Source organism: Ornithodoros turicata, chromosome 1 (assembly GCF_037126465.1).
Source record: "Ornithodoros turicata isolate Travis chromosome 1, ASM3712646v1, whole genome shotgun sequence".
NCBI lineage: Eukaryota > Metazoa > Arthropoda > Arachnida > Ixodida > Argasidae > Ornithodoros > Ornithodoros turicata.
In genome coordinates this window covers 154,948,075-154,958,228 of record NC_088201.1, presented here as the reverse complement: position 1 = coordinate 154,958,228, position 10,154 = coordinate 154,948,075, and the positions used below count along the sequence as shown (strand labels likewise).

At 50.7% G+C, this 10,154-nt stretch overlaps 1 long non-coding RNA gene across 1 annotated transcript; it reads left to right on the top strand.

The window, feature by feature from the left end:
• Positions 1-3,840: 3,840 nt before the first annotated feature.
• LOC135371446 (uncharacterized) lies at positions 3,841-9,723 on the top strand. The gene is made up of 3 exons (XR_010415613.1): positions 3,841-3,885; positions 9,509-9,588; positions 9,670-9,723. It is a non-coding gene; the product is annotated as an uncharacterized LOC135371446 (long non-coding RNA).
• Positions 9,724-10,154: the final 431 nt, after the last annotated feature.

Sequence of the window (10,154 nt, the reverse complement as noted above, 5' to 3'; positions counted from 1 at the left end):
ACAGACGGCATGCATATAGTCCACTACAAAGGATGATGTTATACTGAAAAACGACAACAAGAACAACACAGTGTTCCCCTTAACTCCTGAACTAGGGGAGTTTGATAGAGCTGCATTGTTTGCATGTTCCTTAATGCTTGCATCAGTACGAAGCCCAGGAAGCTCCTCCTCCACTGGGTAAGCCCTCGCATGACCATTCCCAGACTGCACAGTCTCGCCCTCATGTTCGCACCAGGTGCAACCATGGTGACCATTAAATTGCATCATGTTCAATATCTGACACCTTGCAACACTATCAACTGTACAAGGCCCTGGAAACACTTTGATACACCTTTCCCTGCCTGACTGTGTTAACCAATTAAATCCACCAGCAGACAATTCATTTACTGTACTTACAAAGGGCTTCAAAAAGCAGTTCATGTTTGGCTTAGTTGACCCAAACCACAACCCAGCAAGCACAATCTCCTGCACCCTTAAATGATGGGGCAGCTCATTCACCTGGAGCAGTAACGGCCATATGCTAAAGTGTGAAGACTCAAATACGGGTACGCCGTCAGTGTTCCAGGTGAATGAAATATCCTCATCACTCATGGGAAGCCTTCGATATGCATGGCTTTCGGTAATGTCCCCAACATCATATGACGGTGCAGCACGTTGTGTCAAGGATAGCTCGTGCTTTTGAAGAATACCCTTTAGCTGTGCAATGAAATCTAGGGTCACAAAGTAATGACCACTGTCAAGGAGGTCATTCCTTGCATAGCTACTGCAACAACCTGGGCACTTAAGTTCTTCTGTGGTGGAGTCATTTGGATGAGGTTCCATGTAGTCTGTACACTTTGGGCAGTAATAGTGGGAGCTCAGTGCGCTGTTTACATCGGGAAAATGTTTATGAAACAGGTATTTTGTCGCAGGGAAGTTGGTCACAGCTGGGAGATGTGCCTCAATAAGCTTCAGGAGACTGTCAGTCGCTTCCTTTGAGCTATGGTACTTGAGTGTGTGTGCCATGATGAGGAGCAGACTGTCACCAAGAGTGAGATGGGAGCCTTGGAAAAGTGGTTCATCCTGAAACATACAGAAAAGCAGTTGAGGGGAAAACAACAAATTTGCAACTCTGGCAAAGCATTGTGGCATTTGGAACAATTCAGCCAGAATTATGGACACACAGAATAAGTGCCTCCAGCTCAACATTGGAAACTAGAGGTTTACTCCATGGAGGATGAAGGGGTAAGACTATGGCTGTTGCACCAAGCTGACATATTCATGCATGTTCAATTAAAGACTGGGTAAAAGAGCAGATCAGTTACAGGTTGCCACACTGGCGAGAACAGCAGAAACTTGGTTTCGTCAATTAAGTAATGCAGGCACTCTGCAACGACGGCTCTGCACCTCTTCAATCCACTTACAGCTGATCTGGGTCTTCGGATGGCAAGATGTCAGATTGCCTTTTTATTGAGAACCTATTTTATATTCACCAATTTTGTTGTGTTGCTGAAGACAGGAAGGGTACAGTTAAAAGATCAGGGAGCATGATTTACACACTGGAGAAAGTCATGCCTCATTTAGATATCACATACCCTTAACCCAAGTCTACGAGAGCTAAGTTGGGTTAAACTTGTGTACGCGTGCCGATTTTGACCACTTTAAACTGACATGTTGCTTATCTCGCTGGTACAGGGCGAAATTTTCAACTGCGGAACTTCGGTCAAGAGCAGCATAATTGTAAATTGGATAATCATGAGCACTTACAAGTCCTTCTTTATCCAAAGGTGAAGAGCTGGTATAGTTGACGGCAGGGCGTTCTGTTTGCACTTCATCATCTCTGTCGTCTGATGATGATGATAATTCTGAATCTGAATGATAGTCGTGTACTGTGACATCATCGTCTGAAAATCCGCAAGGAACCGTATGAAGGTCTTGAATTACCGGTCAGTCGCCCAGGTCGCTTTCTTCACCGTTGGAATCGTCTGTATCGAGGATGTGCTGCAGTTCTTGCAATGGGGGGGGGGGGGGGGGGAGGCGTTCAGGTACGACGCAGCAATGCCACTGTGGGCTCCAGTGCTTAAGGGGATCTCGTTTAGTACGGCACAACGTGAGGGGTCACGCAATGCAGTGGCTTTTTCGTTGTTGTCGGTGTTGTGCGGAGACGTCACACGCTGTCTATCGCCGGAAATCAGCCTGTATCTTGGTCTTTCTGTCACTGGTGTCGCGGGACCAACGATATGCTTGAAATACCTCTTCTGTGGTGCCATTGCTGTTAACGACTGCGTTACATCAATTATTTTTACATCCCGGACCCACGAGATCAGGAAGCACAGTCCACAACCCAACACAGCAGGCTGACGGTAGCGATTGCGATCGTTTGTCCATATCGGATATCGCCACAGAGATAGAATACATGGCGCTTCAAATTTCACCAGAAATATTAAGTGACGACAAATATACGCATTAAGCAAACATGTTCGACTGATGCTCTTCACGTCAGTGAGTTCATTAAAAAAGTAGAAAACTAAACATGACGAGTGTGGCGCTGCGATAGCAGCACCAGGTGACGAAGGAGGTGGAGGTGGCATGGCGGCCAGCATAAATTGTGTTTTGCGCGTACAGCTTCTCTTTTTCAGCTTTAGTCGCAGAAGAAAATGTACGTTCTCGTAGAGTGGCCAGCTTACTCCCAATTTGACGTCTACTTAGTAGATAAAATTGTGGATGTCGACGTCGGGCTGAGGCTTGCTAACGACCCCAGCTACATTGAAGAAGTGCGAAATCAGAAGTTATTGGTGCAGTGGGACAAAGAAGCAGAGCCGGCGGAAGCAGTTGTAGTCGATGACGGTAAGTAATTTGTACCTTGGACGCGTTTACGTTCTCAGAGTTGTTCAGGTTAACAGGCTGTGCAGGTGTTAAAAATATGACGAAAGCAGGTGGAACTAACGACACGTGGGGAGCACATGTGGTCGCTTGTGTCAGCACTACTGTGTCAATCCTTTATGCAGTGTGGCTTTGTTATGCTTATTTCGAAGCGTTCTATTGTAGATGGAGGACATACTATGCATCTAACGTAACATCCGTGTATAACTTGTATTTCCAGGTTTGGCGGTTGCAATGGAGAAAAAGCGGTCGCGATTGGTGAAAGCAATGAACCTTTTGGAAAGATTATGCGACGTGAATGTAAGTTTCCAGTTCTTGCGGACTGTCTTTATTGCAGCCCAATTTCTGCACTTGTTGAAACTTCTGTCGTCACATACAGTGTGTCGTTTTTATTGGAAACAGCACTTCACGACGCCAGCGATAAAAGAAATCTGGAGGCTATCTTTACGCTACTTGAGTAAGAAACAGGTGCTACTAATTAGGTACCACGTGTTTCATACTCAAGCAGCGGGAAGGTTGGCATCGTTTTGCCTTTATTGCTCTGTTCGTGATGCGTAGTGTTTCCAATAAAAAAAAACGCCCTATATTTTCACTGCCTATGTTGTTTCCTACATTTGCCTACGTTCTTTTCCCCCCTGCGTTGTAGCTGTAGTTGCTTCGCGACGTAAACCCCGAATTATTGAATTATTTTTCCCTACGTTCATATTTCATGCCTATGCTGCGCCTTGTAGGTTCTTCTTTTCATGGTGTGCATTACCTCTTCGATAGGGTGCAGCGTGCTCTTCGTGCGGGAACTTGGAAAGAAAAATCATCGAGCTCAAGGAAGAAAACGAGCGCCTTCGGCGTAAGGTTGCTAAAGCGAAAAGAAAATGCGGTAAGTGCTGTCTAGTCGAGACCTCTCGGAAAGTGTCGTGAAATGCTTTACTTTCCTGTGCAGACATGAAGCCCATGGTGACACAAATGAGCCAGGTGGTAGAGGATGCATCACAGTAGCACACCAGTGCCATTGTGACTTCTCCAAAGGTAGGGTACCTTGACCATCATATTGTCACGAAGCGAAATGGGCCGGCGAGTCGTCGAATAAACAGCAAACGGTTTATTAAACTACTTGGTAGCAAAAACACAAGAGTGATAGCTCTCTGAACACAACTAAGTCCGAAGCATGAATGCACCAGCCTGGAGCGCACAAGCATTTAAGCGTCGCGCCGAAAAGTCTAGAAACAGCACGTGCGTTTGCCAGAGAGGCGGCGATGTATCTGGAAGCTTCTTGCTTCTTCTTCAGCATGCGCCGGGATGAGATGTACCGTTTCGTGCCTGCCCTGAAAGTTTCCCGATGATGATTCCTGGCATTGCCCCCTCCGTAGACGGGGCATCGTCTCGATGCCGTTTCTTCTCCTTCTTCTTTTTTTTTTCATGTTGTTTTCCTTCCAGCCAATCTTCAGCGCTACCTGCTGTAGTACGGCTTGAGTCGAACGACGTGAACTATTTCAGTCCTCGGGGGTCGTCGAGAGGGAACGCTGCCCTCTGGTACCACTTCGTAATCCAGGTCTCCAATGCGTCGAAGTACCGCTTCAGTAGCTTCTCGCTCAGGCCTCGTCGTCGAATCGGCGTCCAAACCGATACCAAGTCGCCTGGACTGAAGCGTACGTCTCGTCGGCGCAAATTGTATCTTCTTTCATCGACGCGTTGTTGTTGACCAATCCGTAGTCTGGCCAGCTGGCGGGCTTCTTCTGCTCGCTGTGTGAAGCCCAGAGCGTCGTTTTCCACGTCACTGGGTTCGTGGGGCAGCATCGCGTCTAGCATAGTCGATGCGTCATAGCCGTGTGCAAGGCGGAACGGTGTGAACCCCGTTGTTTCCTGGACAGCCGTGTTATAGGCGAACGTGACGTAAGGCAGTATTTCGTCCTTGTGCTCGACGTCGACGTACATCGAAATCATGTCGGCAAGGGTTTTGTTTAGGCGTTCGGTGAGCCCGTTCGTCTGCGGATGGTACGCCGACGCCGTTGTCTTCCGGTGAGCGGTGTGGCTGAGTCGAAGGATTTCTTGTGTTAGCCTGCTTGTAAATGCCGTTCCGCTATCGGTGATTAAGGCGGTCGGAGCTCCGTGCCGTAGTACGATGTTCTCGATGAAGAACTTCGCCACTTCTGTTGCTGTGCCCTGTGGAAGTGCTTTAGTCTCAGCATAGCATCTCTCTGTCAGGTAGTCGGTGGCGACGATTATCCAACGATTTCCGGAAGACGAACGTGGGAAGGGCCCGAGTAGATCCATCCCAATCTGCTCGAACGGCGCCGACGGCGGTGCGATTGGCTGAAGGTACCCAGAAGGTCGTACTGGCGGCGTTTTTCGCCGTTGGCATTCCCGGCACGTCCTTACGGTCTTGGCCAGTTTTGGCCAGTAGTACTTTTGCCTTATACGGGCCAGTGTCCGGCTGTATCCCAAATGACCTGATGACGGTTCGTCGTGGCAGGATTCAAGAATCTCGGTGCGCATGTCCCCAGGCACAACGAGAGCCACGTAGCGCCTTGTGGTGCGTGGTTTTCTTTGTAGAGAACACCATTACGTAGGGAAAAACTTGGGAGTGATCTTCTGAAGATGGGAGGAACATTGTCGGCGCGACCCTGCAGCTAGTCGACGAGTGTCTTCAATTCGGGGTCGTTATACTGCTTGGTAGACATGGTAGTCGCGCTCATTAGACCGAGGAAGGCGTCGTCGTCCTCGAGGCTGTTGTCCTGTCGCTGGAGTGGTGCTCGGGACAGGCAGTCGGCGTCGTTGTGTTTTCTTCCTGACTTGTAAGTGACGGTTACGTCATACTCCTGTAATCGGAGGCTCCATCTCGCTAGGCGTCCTGAGGGGTCCCTTAAACCAGCCAGCCAGCACAGAGAATGGTGGTCTGTTACCACCTTGAACGGCCGTCCGTACAGGTAGGGGCGCAACTTCGTGATGGCCCATATGAGTGCAAGGCACTCTTTTTCGGTCGTCGAATAGTTCTTCTCTGCCTTGGTTAGCGTTCTGCTTGCGTAAGCGATGACACGTTCGACGCCGCCGTGAAGTTGAACGAGCACGGCTCCTAGACCATCATTGCTTGCGTCGGTGTGTATTTCTGTTTTGGCATTTGGATTGAAGTGGGCAAGCACGGGTGCGGTCTGTAGACGCGTCTTCAATTCATCAAACGCCTGTTGCTGGGCTTCACTCCAGATAAACGTGGATCCGTCCTTCGTGAGGCATTCAGGGGTGACGCAATTCTTGAAAAGTTCGGAATGAACCGTCGGTAGTAGGCTCAAAGGCCAAGAAAGCTTCGAACGTCTTTCACGTTACAAGGAACTCGGTAATTTGCGATAGCCGCCGTCTTCTCGGGGTCGGGGCGTACGCCGTCGCTGCTCACGAGATGGCCGAGAAATCTGAGTTCCTCGTAGCCGAATCGACACTTCTGAGGCTTCAACGCCAGCCCTGCAGTTCTGATAGCCTCGAGGACTTGCTTTAGCCGTTCAACATGTTCTTCGAATGTTCTTGCGAAGAGGGCAACATCGTCGATGTACACCAGACAGGCTTGCCACTTCAACCCGGCGAGAACTGTATAAATAACACGCTGGAACGTCGCTGGTGCTGTGCAAAGGCCGAAAGGCATAACCTTGAATTCGTAAAAGTCCATCCGGAGTGACGAAGGCAGTCTTCTCACGGTCCCGTTCGTCGACTTCAATTTGCCAGTACCCCGTCTTGAGGTCCATGGAAGAGAAAATTTTTGCGTTTTGAAGGCGATCGAGCGTGTCGTCGATGCGCGGCAACGTGTAGCCGTCCTTCTTCGTTATCGCATTGAGTTTCCGATAGTCGACACAGAACCTGAGTGTTCCGTCCTTCTTCTTCACTAGTACCACCGGCGATGCCCACGGACTGGTCGACGGCTGGATAATGTCATCTCTTAGCATCTCTTCTACTTGCGTTCGGATCGTTTCTCGCTCTTTGCAGGAGACCCGGTACGGCATGCGGTGAATTGGACGGGCCTTTTCGTCGACGATGCTGCGGTGCTTCGCAATGGGCGTTTGTCTTACTTTCGACGATGCAGCGAAGCAGTCACTGAAATCGTTGAGCATCTGGAGAAGGGTTTGCTTTTGAGTTGTATTGAGTTGAGGGTTTACGTCGAAATGTTCGGCCTCGTGTTCCGTGGTGACCGCGATGCGAGCAGTGTCCATCAGGCAAACATCCGTGGTGGAGTATTGGTCTACGATAACGGCTATCTTCGTGCCGTTCGCCAGGTGTTGTGGCTCCGGGCGAAAATTTGTGACCAGGAGTTCGAATATTCCGTTTCTTACGGGCACAATTCCTCTTGATGTCCCAATTCCTCGTTCGAGGAGAACTTGCGTGTTGCCTTCAGCCAACAAACAGCCAGTCGGTGCTCTCTCGCACGTAGCCGTCACAAGGACTGACGACAAGGGAGGCAGGTCAACGTGCTGAGTCGTCACGGCGGTTACGTCCGTGTTTGCGCGTTTCTCCGGGGTTATTCGTGCCCACCACTTGTCTTCTGCTGTTTCCGGCGTTTTAAAAGAGATAACTCCATTTGTGAAGTCGATGATTGCTTCGTTTTCGACTAGAAAGTCCATTCCGAGTATTACATCCCGTGGGCAGTTCGGCAAGACGGCAAAGCTTACGACGTACTGGATGTCACGCACTTGTATGACTGCCGTGCATTGGCCAGTCGGTGTTACGACGTGTCCACCAGCAGTGCCGATGTTAGGCTCATCCCACTTCGTTTGCACCTTGCGAAGCTTCTTAGCCAACCTACCACTTATAACAGAGTCGTCGGCTCCGGTATCGATTAACGCAATCATCTCATGGCCGTCGATGAGTATTTTCAGGTTACTGGTAATTTTTCGAGCGTCGTGTTGGTGCTGCGTTGCTGTTCGTCGAGTTGGAGGAATTGTAACTTGTCGTCGGTCCGCAGCTTCACCTCCCGGAGCTGCAGTCTTCAGTTTTCCCGGTTAGGGCTGCGCCACACAGGTCGTCTTGCCGGTGACGGTGAACGTGCTCTTCCTGGCGACCTGCTGCGGTGAGGGACGCTCGGGGACAGGTCGCGTCGCGAGCCAGCAGAATCATTCTGCTGCCGTAGATAGTCTTCAATTGCGGCGGGGCGACTACCGGGCTGGGAGCGGGGGGCGTCGGGTGAAAAACCGGGAAGGCCAAGTCGTCGGTAGGGACATCGGCGATAGACGTGGTTGGCCTCTCCGCAGTGGTAGCAGAGCGGTCTGAAGTCGGGAGTCCGCCAAACGTCCGTTTTGCGAAACGGCTGAGAGTGTGGCGGGACGCTCGGAGTAGGTTGGACAGGCCGAGGAGGCGTCCAACGGTTTCCGTAGTACGACGGACGAGTAGGTGGCACCTGTCTCACAGCGGCGGCGTAGGTTGGTCTCGGTACTTCGGCGTCGGGGTTGGCGGTTGACGATGTCTGGATTGCCTGCTGAACCTCGTCCTTGATGATCGCACCGATCGAAGACAAAGGGTCTTGAGCCTTCTCAGGACAGAGGAGAGCTCGTACTTCTTCGCGTACCACCTCTCGAATCAGCTGTCTGAGCGATCCGACGTCGAGACCAGCCGTCGTGGAGAAAGCCTCGTAGCCCTGGTGTGGTTCGTTGGCGGTAGCGCGAGAGAGCAGGGTCCTCTCAATGCGGACGGCTTCGTTCAGAAAAGTGTCGGTCGTGGTGATCCCGGGACAGGGCGCGAAAAATTTCTTCTTTTACGCCCCTCATGAGTCGCTGAACCTTCTTCTCCTCGGATGCTTTGGGGTCAGCTCGCCGGAAGAGCCGCAACACATCTTCGACGAATCCTGTAACGCTTTCGTTTGGCAGCTGGATCCGTCTCTGGAGCAGATGTTCAGCTCGTTGTTGAAAAGCGAACGCCTCGCGGAGTTTGCTTTTGAAGACGTCCCAGGACGTGAGCGAAGTCTCCCGGTTCTCGAACCATGCCTTCGCGGTGCCTTCCCGGGAGAAATAGACGTTCACGAGCTTCTGGTCGTCACTCCAGTTGTTGAACTTGGCGATCCGCTCATAGTGGTCGACCCAATCGTCCACGTCGTCGTAATACTCCCCGCTGAATGTCTTCGGCGACCGTGCAGGGGCTATGGGCGTGGCAACAGGTTGCGCCACTTGGGTACTGGTCTCCGCAGTCATCTTCTTCTTGCGTTTAGGGGGTTCTAATGGACCGAATTCTGCAGGCAGACAAAGCTGTCTTCTGCTTTGTCGCAGTTGGTCTTCCAGGCCGTTGGACAAGGAATGCCCCGCACCTCCACCAGAAATGTCACGAAGCGAAATGGGCCGGCGAGTCGTCGAATAAACAGCAAACGGTTTATTAAACTACTTGGTAGCAAAAACACAAGAGTGATAGCTCTCTGAACACAACTAAGTCCAAAGCATGAATGCTCCAGCCTGGAGCGCACAAGCATTTAAGCGTCGCGCCGAAGTCTACAAACAGCACGTGCGTTTGCCAGAGAGCAGGCGATGTATCTGGAAGCTTCTTGCTTCTTCTTCAGCATGCGCCGGGATGAGATGTACCGTTTCGTGCCTGCCCTGGAAGTTTCCCGATGATGATTCGTGGCAATATGAAGCGATTGGTGGTATTCACTTTTGTTAATCACTGGTTTGTCGACATGACACTTTGATAGATTGACATTGGCCTGGGAGTGCTGGTGGATGAAGTGATTCTGCACCGTGCAGCTGCGATGTCCGGCAACTGCCCCAAACGGTCTGTTTACGGCACCAGCGTGGCTGGGTTTTTGTTCTTCAATACCCATCGTGTCTTATGTGCCATGCATTTATTTGCCAGGTATGCCCGAGCTTTGATGAGGGCAATATTCAGCCAAGAGGAACTCTGCAGTGGGACACTCACAGGCAACAGCTGCAATGCAAAGCGTGAGCTGGCACGAAGACCTCCACTTGTCTTGTTGGCAGTCTTCATAGCTTGTTGGCAGTCTTCAAGTGCCTTGTGTATCATAATACATAATGTTTGTGCCAGAAGTCTGCGGAACACGGGAATTGTGTATTTGAACGCTGCTGGCAGCCTGGACGAACCCAATTTATCAGACTCCTTGCGTTGATTTATTCAAAGGGCGTTCCCAAAAGGACACCTGGGCTGTATTCTGGTCAAACTAAGAGACTGTCTTACTTTCCGCGTTGCCGCTGATAACCAATGATGTAGCATTTGACACTGGGAGCACTCGGTGACTCTTCATGCTCCCCGGGACATGTGCAAATTGCGTTCATATCTCTTTGCAACGAGTAAAACGAAGATGCGCTGGCTACGTTTGTGAT